The sequence below is a fragment of the Haemaphysalis longicornis genome, unplaced genomic scaffold, assembly GCF_048455015.1.
Source record: "Haemaphysalis longicornis isolate Haplotype H1 unplaced genomic scaffold, Haemaphysalis longicornis Haplotype H1 scaffold_5, whole genome shotgun sequence".
Lineage (NCBI taxonomy): Eukaryota > Metazoa > Arthropoda > Arachnida > Ixodida > Ixodidae > Haemaphysalis > Haemaphysalis longicornis.
Genome location: NW_027526385.1, coordinates 113679074 through 113694537, shown reverse-complemented (window position 1 = coordinate 113694537; position 15464 = coordinate 113679074). Strand labels below are relative to the sequence as shown.

General features: G+C 44.8%; 1 long non-coding RNA gene across 8 annotated transcripts in view; it reads left to right on the top strand.

Annotated features, from left to right (window-relative positions):
• LOC144138694 (uncharacterized) overlaps nt 1-9974 on the top strand; it is a 57917-nt gene extending 47943 nt beyond the window's left edge. For 4 of the 8 annotated variants that reach the window (XR_013315943.1, XR_013315944.1, XR_013315937.1 and 1 more), the window contains one exon: nt 9835-9974. This is a non-coding gene — a long non-coding RNA (uncharacterized LOC144138694). Of the gene's footprint in view, nt 1-7244; nt 7320-7391; nt 7627-9834 lie in introns of all 8 variants that reach the window. The other 4 variants (XR_013315941.1, XR_013315942.1, XR_013315938.1 and 1 more) reach the window with 4 other exon arrangements.
• Nucleotides 9975-15464: the final 5490 nt, after the last annotated feature.

Sequence of the window (15464 nt, the reverse complement as noted above, 5' to 3'; positions counted from 1 at the left end):
GAAGTGAGTATATTTGTGGTCGGGGGGTCTGCAGTCCCAGACTCCGTTGGTACGGCCGGCTGTCTTCGCCGTTTCCGCGAGCAAAAGCTGCGTTTCAAGACAAGAGCTGGCTAGCGTACTCTCCCACTGCTCGCGTGAAGGGTTGGGGATGGGGGGAAGATCTGGGTTGATTTGACATTCCCAGACCATATGGTACAGTGTGCCTGGTGCTTGGCAGTGAGTTCATAGGGGATCGTAAAGAGTAGGGTGGATGGCGTGTAGTCGTGTTGGGTAGGGGTAGGTATTAGTCTGTAGTTGTCTTAGGATGACTTCCTGTTCTTTCATGGCCTGATCGGTAACTGGTGGATAGAGTTGTCTCGCTAGTCGATAATGTTGGGTGATGTCGGCGTATGTAAGGACCGGTTGCCAGGTTCGCTCCGACTCTTCTTGCGGTGCCCGGTGGGCAAGTTCTCGGGCCAGGACGTGTGCCGTCTGGTTGCTGCGAAGAGCAGAGTGGGCCGCGGTCCAAATGATTGTGACCTGCTTCTGTGGTGGTCGTTGAAGGAAAACTTGAAGCGCAAGCAGGTAGGGTTTCAAGACAAGCGCTTCGGGTTCCCCTCCAGACAATTGAACACTATCACGCTCTATTAACAACAAGGAAAATAAATGAGCACCAATGTAGCAATGGTTGTTGCTGCTTTAAGCGCGAGCATTGTGCAAGCTGACCAAACGAAATGTCATTCTCGGCAGCTTGCAAGGGATATAAAATGACTTTGCCCTTCCCTAGCTGCGACTTTATTGGAGCAATCAGGCTGCAGGAGTGCTCCACTGCGCAGCAGCGAAAGCCCACACCCGATGTGTGGAAACTTTTTTCATTTCCTAATTTATTTAGAAGGTCCGACACCTGGAAATTGTTAATACTTGACAAGTGTGACCGCAGGAGCTGCTCACTGGCTAAGCCGTTTGCTGCTGACTACAAGCGGCCTCGATCTCCCTTCCCACGACCGTTTTTCTGAAGTAGATTGAAATCGAGAACGTCCGTGTATCGATATTTTGATCCACATTTAATATCACCAGCTGGTTAAAATAAGTGTGCTGGCTTGCAACATAAGCTGCGCCTCGGAGCAGAGATATAGCACGGGGCATCAAATGCGCCAGTTTTTTTGAAAAATGTGTTTACACGGAAAACAACAACAAAAAAGGCGAATCACGTTTTAAAATATTACGCAAAAAGTAAGTAAAACTGAATAAGTAAAAAAAAAAAGCACCAAGACATGGATATTGCTCTATACTTTTCTTTGCCCTGCCTTTCACAACCAAACGTGTCATCAATGCGAAGGAAGTGAGTTCCGTGGTCAGTTTTTGAGGACAGTACAGTGGACAAGTTCCGTTTTTTACAGATACAAATAACAGATATCTCAGGGAAAACTGTTGAGGTGCGCCCTTAATCCCTTGGCAAGAAACTGCAGCCCTCGACCTTGTCTTGGAAGCAGAAACAGTAATAAAGCAGATGACACGTGCAGAAAGGCAGGCCAGTACTCACACTGTCCCATTTGCCCAGCGATCATCTTTCCTGCTTGTTCTGCAGTTTTGTCTTTCAGATATGCTTTTTTTCTAAGGTGCACTTGTACTGACTGCGCAAGTCGCTACATTACTTCTACTGCTACTCGTTCCGGAGGGGAGTAGTGCTGTGGACGAAGTAAAGAGCGTCTACCCAAAAAAGTCTTACCTCAAGCTCCGCGCATCAAATTTCCCTTTCACTCTGTAACACCATAATGTGTTAAAAGATTCCGTAATGTAGCACACGAAACGATGGCCAGGGGTCAGGCGGTACGATGACATACTGATTGTAATGCACATCCGGTATAGACGGTATTCGTTGTAAAGTTTGGCGGTCAATTTCTTCGCTTGGGCCTGGGCCGCTGCGGCCGCACGCCGAAGAAAAAAAAAACACCGGCGTGCGTCATCTGCTCCATTCCAATCCGATTCTAAACTGTGGCGCCAGCAGAGATGTTATTAATCGCACTCACAGTGAACTCGCCGCAATACTTCGTGTTCGGCGAAGAGTTCGTAACGTGAAACACAGTAATGTGTTTCACAGTCGTGCTTAGCATGGACAAGTGCCGCCAGCCCGTGGAGCCCGACGTGGAGAAGAGGGGTGCCTGATCTGCGGGCCGTGCGCACATCACCTACCAACAGACGCTTGGCCACAGATATGGCGGCGCACACTTGGTTGCCTGCATGCATTCCACGCCATTGAATACCGAGGATAGCTGTCGCAGAAACAATTGCAGTGGTCATAGCAATAATGCAGTGACTGAGCATTAACTAAAGCTTACTTTTGACAAAAGTATGGCTAACAGATTCGATAAGCTGACAGCTAACAAATTATTCACGGTGACCAAATATTCTTATTGATTTTTAGTATTTATACGCCCGTTGTAGGATTTTTCTGTTTTGTTACAAATATAAAAAATGTGCGCTATTTTTATTATGCACTGGTATTTGAACGTGCCAGTACGCAGGCCCAAATTTAAGGCTTCATGGTTAGCATGATGGGTGATCCCATAGCGACAATTGCGATTTCAACAAAAACGGAAAGGGCAGAAAATATATCCGACCATCATATCTCTTGGCAGTGGCCTTATGAATAGTCTCTAGGACAACATAAAGTCTGGGCGAGAAAGTGGGCGGTAAATCCTCGCCACTTTATCTTTTTTTTAATATCTTGTAATTGTTTAGTTTGCTTTGCAATTGCGCCACTGCCCTTGGGGAACAGCAGCATTTAGAATTTTTGTTTGTATCTTGATTTGACTCATTTTAAACTAAATGTTCTCTAATTTCGCTGATAATTTCAATCATCGTACCGGTTTGCGAACGGGTTCAAGCTCCCGAACTGAACCGGAACGAAATGATTTCACCTGATTCAGAACCGTAACCGAACCGGTATTTTTTTTTCGGTTCGACACACTGGTAGCAAGAAAAACTGGTTTCTTGATTACAAAATACAAAAATTTACAAAAACTGAATAGGAAAATTTAGTGAGTGCCTTTACAAGTAAAGAAATTTGATGCAGACCAGCATAAGATTGAGAAAAATTTATTATGTATTTGCAAACGTCAGCGTGACTGATTTTGTCGTGTATTCATTTGAAGACACATTTGTTGATTTGCAGATATAATAGTGAAAGGAGAGCAAGATAACGCTTTTCTTGGTGTACAGTTGTCCTTACACTTAGGTAACTGGGACAGGGAAGCTTAAAAAATTTTATGCAGGGATGGAGACAAGTTGAATTATGGAGGCACATTTTCTGGCTACAGGATGTTTTGGGCAGTTGTTCACATGCATGCAGATTTGGGAACGGAGCTGCTGGATCGCCTTGTAGTTAAAAAGTTATTTGGACCACTACTCAGTATCTGCTATATATGACTTAAAAATGCGGCCTGTGCTTGGCACCTTTGCAAAGAAATGAAATTTTCGGCAGTTTAGGCATGAACTTGTGACATTTCCTTGCATTGAAACAGAAAAAAGGCAATTCACCATCTCCTCATTTCTTGCTACATTTGTGAAGTTGTGGTTATCATCCCCATACACGAGATGAAGTGTGGGGTGAGCTTGTTTTGCTTAGTGTAAATTTGAAATAGCTTGTGCTCTCTGTCCCCATTCCTGTTAACACCGGATTTGGGGTCAGTACACTGGCACGTTAGCTTATGGGAGCAGAGTGCCTCTACGATAAAAAAATTACTTTTGCAGCTTTCATTGGACTGTCAGGGAACCAATTGCTCAGCTCTTTATTTTTGCAGCAAGCTTGCATAGTAGGAATAGCTGAATAAAGTTTTTTTCACCGAACCAATGGGCTACAAATTGAAGCTGTGGCACTTGTGCTCAAAAATAGGTTACAAGTTTCTTCACAATGAAGTAATACAGTTTAGCTTTAAAATATTGAGTTGGAGCCAGAGGTCGGCAAACTCACTCATGAGTCCACTCACTCAGACTCATTTGGACTCAAACTCACGCGTGAGTTTGAGTTTGAGTGAGCGCGAGGCTAGTGTGGCATGGTGAGTTTGAGCTTGAGTGAGTTTGAGCCGAGGGTACCGACTGAGTTTGAGTCCGATTGAGTTTGAGTACGCCTGAGACCTAGTGAATTCTGAGTCCATTTTGAGTTCCGAGTAAATTTTGAGTTTGAGCCCATTTTGAGTTCTGTGTACATTTTGAGTTTGAGTCCATTTTGAGTTCTGAGTACATTTTGAGTTTGAGCCCATTTTGAGTTCTGAGTACAATTTGAGTTTGAGTCCATTTTGAGTTCTGAGTACATTTTGAGTTTCAGTCCATTTTGAGTTTTGAGTCCATTTTGAGTTCTGAGTACATTTTGAGTTTCAGTACATTTTGAGTTTGAGTACATTGAGTTTTGAGTACATTTTGAGTACATATTGTGTTTTGAGTACATTTTGAGTTCTGAGTACATTATGAGTTTGAGTACATTTTGAGTTCTGAGTACACTTGGAGTTTGAGTCCATTTTGAGTTTGAGTCCATTTTGAGTTAAATTTGAGTTTGAGTCCATTTTGAGTTTGAGTCCATTTTGAGTTCTGAGTACATTTTGAGTTTGAGTACATTTTGAGTTCTGAGTACATATGAGTTTTGAGTCCATTTTGAGTTTAACAGCTTAACAGCCAACCATAGCAGGCAGCTATGGTTGGCTGTTAAGTTTCATGCGTCACTGTGGGCTCGGAATTCAGGTTACCTGCGGGTACGGCACCAATCGCGATGTGCATGATCGGTTGGGAGGGAGGGGGTGTCTGATTTTTTTTAGTTTCTTGTTGAATATTTATGGCCCTAATTTTCGCGGCTGGGCGCGTGAGTGATAATTGACTGGTGAGGTCATAAAAAAGGGTTGTCTTAACTTTTCCTCCTGACAGATCCACTAAGAGCGTGGGAAAGGGTGGTGGGAAAGCACACGGCGGCGCTGGCATGCTGGTTGTTTGCCTGCTACTGTTAATGGCGTGATATACTAGGGGTCACAAAGGAAGAGGTGATAGCCGGTGGGAAATGGGGCCGGGGGCAGTCCTTTCTGCTGCTTCAAATGAATTAGCTGAATTAACGGGGCAGCGTCCCTTAATACAGAATAATGACCACATCAGATTGGGTGAAAAGTGAAACTGATGAGGCTAAGGTGTGTAAGGTATCAAATGAAAGGTCCGGATTAACGGAATCACGCGGCGTAAATAAAAAAATTGCTTCCTGATTGTAGTCATCAGGCAGTCATAATGAGTCATAGATTGGGTTAAAATTCAAAATGACGCTGCGAGGGTATGTGAGGAATCAAATTCAAGGTCTCGATGTGGGGAATCATTCGGGACGAAAATGCGTTATGGATATATCAGACGTAGTCATGGTAAGTCATAGATTCGGTTAAAATTCAAGTTCATGACGCTAGGGGGTGTGGCATATCAAATTAAAGGTCTCAATGAGGGTAATCACGTGCTTCCTGATTATTATCATGACAGTGAAAATGGGTCATAAATTAGGTTAAAATTCACAATGATGCCACTGGGTGTCCGGGGCATCAAACTGAAGGTTCCGATAAGGGAAATCACGTGGGACAAAAATGTGGTCGGGCTATATCATGAGATAGTCATGGTTAGTCATTGATTGGTTTAACATTCAAATTGATTCCGCTAGGATGTGATGGGTATCAAATTAATGGTCTTGATGAGTGGAATCACGTGGGAGAAATACAAAAATGCTTCCTGGTTATAACCATGAGATTGTCATGGCGAGTCTTATATTGGGGTAAAATTCGAAGTGACCCCGCTAGGGCGTGTAGGGTATCAAATTCACGGTCTTGACGAGGGGAATCACGTGGTACAAATAAAAAAGGCTTTGTAGTTCGAATCATGAGATAGTCATTATGAGGCATAGATTGGGTTCAATTCAAGGTGAGGCCGCTGAAGCTTGTGGGGCTCCAAATTGAAGGTTCCAGTTAGGGGAATCACGTCGAACACTTAAACAATGCGTCCTGGTTACAGTCATGAGAGTCATGGTTAGTTTGACTGGTATGAATTTCATATGACCCTGCTAGGGTGTGTGGGGTATCAAATTAAAGATCTCGTCGAGGGGGATCACGTGGGACACATAAAAATGCTTTCTGGTTATAATTATGATATAGCAAAAGGTATATAGCAAAAGGTACACGCTCACTCACTCACACTCACTCACAATCACACTCTCACTCACAATCACACTCACACTCTCACTCACTCACACTCTCACTCACGCTCTCACACTCTCACTCACACACTCACACTCTCATCCACACTCTTACTCTCACACACTCTCACTCACACTCTCACTCCATGCACACTCAACTCACTCACTCACACTCTCACTCTTACTCTCACTCGCACTCTTACTCTCACTCACAACACACTCTCACTCTCTCATCCACACTCACACTCTCACTCACTCTCTCACTTTTACTCTCACTCACACTCCCACTCTCACTTACTCTCACTCACACTCTCACTGACACTCTCACTCACACACTCACTCACACTCTCAGTGTCTCAGTCTCACTCTCAATTTTACACTCTCTCACTCACTCTCTCACACTCTCTCTCACTCTCACACTCTCTGTCACACTCTACCTCACTCTCAGTCTACCTCACTCTGCCTCTCACTCACTCTCTCACTCTCTCTCACACACTCTCTCTCACTCACACACTCACACACACGCTCTCTCTCACTCTCACGCTGTCACTCTGATACTCTCTTACTCTCACTCTCTCTCACACTCTCTCTTGCTCACTCTCTCTCACACACTCTCTTACTCACACACACACACACACACACACACACACACGTGCATGCTGGAAGTTAGCAGTTGGGTACGGTGGCGGTCATTGCTTGCAACGACAGCGTGGTGTTTTTCCAAGCTACAAGAGCTCATCCCACCTAGCAAATGCTAATAAAAACTACTACAAGTGCCTCAGCAAACAACGAGGCACTTTTTTGTTTGTCCCACGTGATTTCCCTCCTCGAGACCCTCAATTTGATACCCGATATTCTTTCACGCCACAACTCTCTGCATTTGCACCGAATCTGAGACGATAGATTATTCCCGTGTTACACGGTTTGCCATTTTCGATATTTTTTTTATTTCTTTTTTAGATTTTTAACATTTAGTTTTATCAATTCTCAACGTTTACGCTTTGATAATGATTACAGGTTGAACTTCCGTGATATCTGCATTTTTGTGTATATGCAGGGCGTTACAAGATCATGGCGGAGATAGGTGGAGGGGTGTACTCGGGAAGGAATGCTACGCAATAAAACAGCAAAGGTATATCCATGAACGCCTCACGCTTGAGAGATTCGCGGGGACAGTTCGCTTTGACAGAAGGCATTTTTTCAGGATGCAGAGCAAGAATGCACGGAACCGTAACCCTAAACAGCTTCGGCATAAATGAACGGAGCCGTGAGAGCACATCCCCTCACCCAATCTTGCTTGTTTCGATCTGGGGACCCAGCACACCATCGAGCCTGGACCGCCTCTGTCATGAACGCGAACACGGAGCCCACATCAAGAGTTTGGTATCCAATATATACGTACAATTGCTTCCACCAGCGCTACTCTTCATGGGCAGCAGGTATAGCTGTATTAAATCTGCAACGAAAATTGTTTCCGACCTCACAGGAGCTACGGTCTCATGTCGTGGTGAATGCAAGAGTTTGAGCTCACCAATTTGCACCCGTAATATTTTTACCACGCGTGAATTTGAAAACACTGACTGCTAATAAAATCAGAGTCCACCTAACCCCGAGTAAATTCCTAGCATGAGAGAGTTGTGAGGCCATTTGAGTTCTGAATTCATTTTGAGTTCTCAGCCCATTTTGAGTTCCGAGTTCATTTTGAGTTTTGAGTTCATTTTGAGTTTTGAGTACATTTTGAGTTTTGAGTACATTTTGAGTTTTGAGTTCATTTGGAGTTTTGAGTCCATTTGGAGTTTTGAGTCCATTTTGAGTTTGAGTACGTTTTGAGTTTGAGTACATTTTGAGTTTTGAGTACACTTTGAGTTTGAGTACACTTTGAGTTTGAGTACATTTTGAGTTACACTTTGAGTTTGAGTACATTTTGAGTTTTGAGTACATTTTGAGTTTTGAGTACATTTTGAGTTTTCAGTCCATATTTAGTTTTGAGTACATTTTGAGTTCTGAGTACATTTTGAGTTTTGAGTCCGAGTGAGTTCTGAGTTTTGCGCTCAATGTGAGTTTGAGTTTGAGTGAGCGCAGATGTGCTGCTCAGCATTGAGTCTGAGTTTGAGTGAGTGGTGATTCGAAAAAAAAAATTGTGAGTGAGTTTGAGTGAGCCGTGCCAACTTTGCCGAAGTATGGTTGGAGCATATGTTGCTTTTTGGAGTTGCAGTTATTTTGTTAACTACACATAAGGCACAATCATTGCAAGCATAAATTAGTTTGTAGCAGTGTCTTGCTTGTTGTTTAGACCAACAAAGGTCATTTTCAGTGAGCTCATGTCAGTATGGACTATTTGTGTTACGACTGAAAGGTTCTGGCAGCAGCCACTGAGCTGTGTGAAAGAGCCTAGCTGTGCATCATCAGTAATGGCTATTGATAAAGCACGGTTTAAATGATAACTATAGTTTAAATTTAGAAACTCTCAGCTTTGTCTTAACCTCGTGAGGTTGTGGGGCCGTCTGCTAAAACATTGTCGCTATGGTTAAGTTGTTTTATTTCCTCTGTACTGGTTCACTTTTTTTTGAACCAGTGCTTCGAACCAGTTGTATCTTTGAAAAATAGCTTTGGACCATCTATTGTTTGAACTTTCCCTAAAGGTTGTCGAAATTTTTTGTAACTAGACAACAAGTACTGGTAACTCAAGATTCATGATAAATGTTCTCTCTGGAATTTTATCCTTAAAGGTACCCTGTAGCACTTACCATCAACTACTTGGAATGTATTTCGAGTTAGTCTATTGTCCGAGCAATCTCCTCCCGCAAGAATTATGAAAATCCCTTCACTATCACTGAAACTATGCGCAATGAGAAATCACGTATAATTGTTCCCTCTCAGCTCGACTGCGGAAAACGCGACGAAAGCTGTGCGCTCTCTCCAGGAATGGGATAAGCTAGTGGCTTTCTCTTTGGGGGCCTTCGATATATCACAGGCTGGAAGGTTTTCTTCTTTTCTCCACAATTTGGAAGGGTCTATTTCCGGTCTGGTGCTACCAAAAAGCAGGCATTGCGGCCTGCTCACAAGCGTGCACTCAGGCTGGTGGGGCGTTTTTAAAACAATGAACGTTTGTTGTCAAGTTGTCGTGTTGAAAGGGAAGTATTTAGTCCGTCACTCAAACTCCGCGCACTCAAAACAGAAAAGAAACCTCAAAATTGTGTGTACAGGTTCAGGCTGAGAACAGGTTGGTACACAGTGCTGACGACAGCGGATGGTCACAGGAAACGCGGGAAATAAGCCACGAAGTTGACCAGCGGCAGCCAATAGGACAGCCATGGCCGCAATTACGTTGTTTAGGCTATGCCAGGGGTGCGTAATGAGAAAAATTGAGAGTGCAGTTGGTTTTTCCGCGTCTTTCGCAGTGATTTCTCCGCCCACTGCTTCACGTGCATGTGTAATATTTGGCTGAGGTATTCCTGGCAGTGTAATCTAAACGTCACGCAGATTCACTTCCACTGCTCAGAGTGTAGCAGGGTCTCTTTAAAGCAAGATGCATTGCACATCAGCACTATATATCTGTAGGTGCCTTGAACTGCCTTGCTGAGTTTGGTGATTGTGGGCTGTGCAGTGTTGTAACTCGTCCTTTTTTTCTTTGTTCCCTGCTGCAGGCACTCCTGAGCATGACAGCTGAGCTTTCCTTTGGAGCAAAGCAGCTGCACTCTGTCCATGACCACGCATCAAACGGAAGCACCATCACTGTACGGGCAGCAATGCAGGGAATAAATCTTCCCCACGTTTTGTAATCAAAGTCTTTGTCAGTTGCTGAATTTCATTTTTTTCTTAAAAGCATGAATGATTGCTGTTACAATGTTATAAATTCTGCACTTGGCTGTAGAAACGGCTCGGTTGGATGAGAGCTGCAACACCACAATTCAAACCCCTGCTTCAATGGAACGGCCGGACGGGTAAGTTGCATGGCTAAAGTTCAACCACGGCTGAGCATCTATGGTTTGACAGCTGGCTGCCTGGCAAGGGGTTGAATAGCCATTGTGAAAGTGGAATGGCCGTGGTTAGTTACAGGTTCATTAAAAGTAGTTAAATGTTGTTAAAGGTTGTAAAATGTTCCTCATGGGATGTTGTAGAAGCGAATGTTTTTTCTACCAATTGCTTTTATAAATCCCATTAAACTTTCTTGAGTGTGCTCGATTTAGTGGGCAAAGAGTTACGCCCGCAGTGTCTTTGGGACTGTCGCTTATTGTGGGCATATAACAAATGGGTGTATTAGGATCGTTGGCATGTCCCAAACGTGATTTACGGGCTACAAGAAGTCATTTTTTATAGCCATAAGACCACAGTGCATGTTCCTCCTTTGGATGTGGTAGGGGCGAATGTTTTTTTCTTCTGGTTCCTTCTTTAAATCCCATTAGACTTTCTAGAGTGCGCCCGATTTAGTGGGCAAGGAGTGCCGCTCGCAGTGTCTTTGGGACTGTCGCTTAAAGTGGCATTTAACGAGTGTGCGTGTGAGCTTCGTGGGCATGTCCCAAACGTGACTTACCAGCTACAAAAACTCATTTTTTGTAGCCCATAAGACCATAGTGCATGTTCCTCTATAGGATGTCGTAGGGGCGAATGTTTTTTCTACTAGTTGCTTCTTTAAATCCCATTAGACTTCCTAGAGTGGTCGATTTAGTGGGCAAAGAGTGCCGCTTGCAGTGCCGTTGGGACTGTCGCTTATCGTGGACATTTAATGAACGAGTGTGTTAGGTTCGTGGGCATGTCCCAAACGGGATTTGTGGGCTACCAAAATCATTTCTTGTAGCCCGTAAGCCCACAGTGCATGTTCCTCTCTAGGATGTAGGGGGCGAATGTTTTTTCTACTAGTTGCCTAATTAAATCCTATTAGACTTTCTATAGTGTGCTCGATTTAGTGTGCAAAGAGTCTTGCTTGCAGTGTCTGGGAGTGTCACTTACCGATGACATTTAACTAATGGGTGTGTTTGGTTCGTGGGCATGTCCCAAACGTGATTTATAGGTGTTACGAATCGACCCGCTCCCCCGTATTTTGCCGCATCAGACCTCAGCTGTGCGGCGAAGCTGCTGCGTGCGCCTTTCAGCAGTGAGGCGCTGCCTTGTCGGTGACTCGTGATTCACGTCGGTACAAGCTTGGGTGTGACACCTCGTTATGGATGCTTTTCAAACTTGGGTTTGGGTAGTTGGCGACGAGGCCCGCCGAGACTTGTTCAAGGACACAGAGGCCCCGCGGTCGCAGCGGAGCCCTCTCTCCCCTCTCTTGGACTCAACATGCGCTGAGGCTACCGAATGCTTACGAACTCTGGAAAGAGCATTGTGTGTGTCTGTGAAGTGTGTAGCGCGTGCAAAATGTAAAGGGAAGGCTGTTTTGACCGTTACCGCTTTTGGGTATAAATAGAAGCCCCGCAAGCGCTATAACCCATTCGTGTTAGAGTAGCGAATCCATGCTGTTACTCTGCTCGAGTCCTGTATTGTAACCTCGCCCGTCGGGGCATTGTTCTTTGGCTTCGGCTCACCTCTCGCTATGAAGTAAACAGTTACGTTAGCCTACGGCTTCTGGACTTCTTCACGGCTGCAACAGCGGCTGGCCGCTCGCTTCACCCCGCAACTACACGTATGTCGGAGGCCATGAAGCTCGGATCGGGTGCCCCCACGCGGTCGCAACAACTGGTGTCAGCGCTGCGATGACACGGTCCCAACCTGGGCTACAAAAAAATCCATATTTTTTGTGGCCCCTAAGACCACAGTGCATGTTCCCCTCTAGGGTGTCGTAGGGGCGAATGTTTTTTTCTACTAGTTTCTTTAAATCCCATTAGACTTACTCGAGTGTGCTCCAGTTAGTGGGCAAACAGTTGCGCTCGCAGTGTCTTTGGGACTATCGCATATCGTGGACATTTAACGAATGGGCGTTAGCTTCGTGGGCATGTCCCAAACGTGATTTATGGGCTACAAAAAATCTAATTTGTTTGTAGCCCATAAGACCACAGTGCATGTTCCTCTTTAGGAAGTTGTAGGGGCGAATGTTTTTCTACTAGTTGCTTCTTTAAATTCCGTTAGTTCTACTAGTTGCTTCTTTAAATTCCGTTAGACTTACTAGACTGTACGCGATTTAGTGGGCAAAGAGTGCCGCTCGCAGTGTCTTTGGGACTTTCGCTTATCGTGGACATTTAACAAATGGGTGTGTTAGGTTCGTGGGCATGTCCTAAACGGGGGTTATGAGCTACAAAAAATCTCATTTTTATGTAGCCCATAAGACCACAGGGCATGTTCCTCTTGGGTGTTGTAGGGGCGAATGTTTTTCTACTAATTGCTTCTTTAAATCCCATTAGACTTTCTAGAGTGCTCAATTTAGTGGGCAAAGAGTGGCGCTCGCAGTGTCTTTGGGACTGTCGCTTATCGTGGACATTTAACAAATGGGTGTGTTAGGTTCGTGGGCATGTCCCGAACGTGGTTTATGGGCTACAAAAAATCATTTTTTTGTAGCCCATAAGACCACAGTGCATATTCCTCTCTAGGATGTCGTAGGGGCGAATGTATTTCTACTACTTGCTTCTTTAAATCCCATTAGACTTTCTAGAGTGTGCTCGATTTAGTGGGAAAAGAGTGCCGCTCGTAGTGTTTTTGGGACTGTGACGTACCGTGGACATTTACTAATGGGTGTGTTAGGTTCGTGGGCATGTCCGAAACGGGATTTATGGGTGTTACGAATCGACCCGCGCCGCTGTACCTTCCCGCATCACTCCTCGGCTGTGCGGCGATATCACTGTGTGTGCCTTTCTGCAGTCAGGCGCCACCATGTTGGTGACTCATGATTCACGTCGGGACAAGCTTGTGTCGGACACCTCGTTATCGATGTGTTTCAAACTTCGGCAGTTGGGGACGAATCGCGCCGAGACTTGTTCAAGGACACAGAAGCCTCGCGATCGCAGCGGAGTCCACCCATCTCCCTCTTAACCTCAACTTTCGCCGAGGCTACCGACTGCTGACGAACTCTGGAAGAAGCGTTGTGTGTGTCTGCGAAGTGCGTAACGTGCGGAAAATGTAAAGGGAAGGCTGTTTTGACCGTTACCGCTTTAGGGTATAAATAGAAGCCCCGCAAGCACTATAACCCATTCCTGTTAGAGCAGCGAATCTAATGTCACTCTGCTCGAGTCCTGTATTGTAACCTCGCCCGTCGAGGCATTCTTCTTTGGCTTCGGCTCACCTCTCGCTATAAAGTAAAGTTACGTTAGCCTACGGCTTCTGGACTTCTTCATGGCTGCAACAGCGGCTGGCCGCTCGCTTCACCCCGCTACCACACGTATGTCGGAAGCCACGGAGCTCGGATCGGGTGCCCCCACCAGAGGTCAGCGAACTCACTCATGAGTTCACTCACTCAGACTCATTTGGACTCAAACTCACACGTGAGTTTGAGTTTGAGCGAGCGCGAGCCTAGTGTGGCATTGTGAGTTTGAGCTTGAGTGAGTTTGAGCCGAGTGATACCGACTGAGGGTCTGAGTACATTTTGAGTTTGAGCCCATTTTGAGTTCAGAGTACATTTTGAGTTTGAGTCCATTTTGAGTTCTGAGTACATTTTGAGTTTGAGTCCATTTTGAGTTCTGAGTAGTTTGAGTTTGAGTCCATTTTGAGTTCTCAGTACATTTTGAGTTTGAGTCCATTTTGAGTTCTGAGTACAATTTGAGTTTGAGTCCATTTTGAGTTCTGAGTACATTTTGAGTTTGAGTACATTTTGAGTTCTGAGTACATTTTGAGTTTGAGTCCATTTTGAGTTAGATTGCATATGAGTAGCCTAGCAGGCAGATATGGTTGGCTGTTAAGTTTCATGCGTCGCTGTGAGCTCGAAATTCAGGTTACCTGTGGGTACAGCACCAATCGCGATCTGCATGATCGGTTGGGAGAGAGGGGGTGTCTGATTTTTTTAGTTTCTTGTTGAATTTTCATGGCCATAAGCACTTGTTGTATACCTCATTTTCGCGGCTGGGCGCGTGAGTGATAATTGACTGGTGAGGTCATAAAAAAGGGTTGTCTTAACTTTTCCTCCTGACGAATCCACTAAGAGCGTGGGAAAGGGTGGTGGGAAAGCACACGGCGGCGCTGGCGTGCTGGTTGTTCGCCTGCTACTGTTAACGGATTGATATACAGGGGTCACAAAGGAAGAGGTGAGAGCCGGGGGGAAATGGGGGCGGGGGCTGTCCTTTCTGCTGTTTCAAATGAATTAGTTGAATTGACTAGGCAGCGCCCCTCAAGACAGATTAATGACCACATTAGTTGGGTGAAAAGTGAAACTGATGAGGCTAAGGCGTGTAAGGTATCAAATGAAAGGTCCGGATTAACGGAATCACGCGGGGTAAATAAAAAATGCTTCCTGACTAGTCATCAGGCAGTCATAATGAGTCATAGATTGGGTTAAAATTCAAAATGACGCTGCAAGGGCATGTGGGGAATCAAATTCAAGGTCTCGATGTGGGGTATCATTCGGGACGAAAATGCGTTATGGATATCTCATGACGTAGTCATGGTAAGTCATAGATTCGGTTAAAATTTGAGTTCATGGCGCCAGGGCGTGTTGCGTATTAAATTAAAGGTCTCGATGAGGGTAATCACATGCTTCCTGATTATTATCATGACATAGTAAAAATGGGTCATAAATTAGGTTAAAATTCGCAATGATGCCACTGGGTGTCCCGGGCATCAAATTGAAGGTTCCGTTAAGGGAAATCACGTGGGACAAAAATGTGGTAGGGCTATATTATGGGATAGTCATGGTTAGTCATTGATTGGTTTAACATTCAAATTTATTCCGCTAGGATGTGATGGGTATCAAATTAATGGTCTTGATGAGTGGAATCACGTGGGAGAAATACAAAAATGCTTCCTGGTTATAACCATGAGATTGTCATGGCGAGTCTTATATTGGGGTGAAATTCGAAGTGACCCCGCTAGGGCGTGTAGGGTATCAATTTTACGGTTTTGACGAGGGGAATCACGTGGTACAAATAAAAAAAGGCTTCGTAGTTCGAATCATGAGATAGTCATTATGAGTCATAGATTGGGTTAAATTCAAGGTTAGGCCGCTGAAGCATGTGGGGTGTCAAATTGAAGGTTCCAGTTAGGGGAATCACGTCGGACACTTAAATAATGCGTCCTGGTTACAGTCATGAGAGTCATGGTTAGTTTGACTGGTATGAATTCTATATGACCCTGCTAGGGTGTGGGGATATCAAATTAAAGGTCTCGTCGAGGGGAATCACCTGGGACAAATATAAAA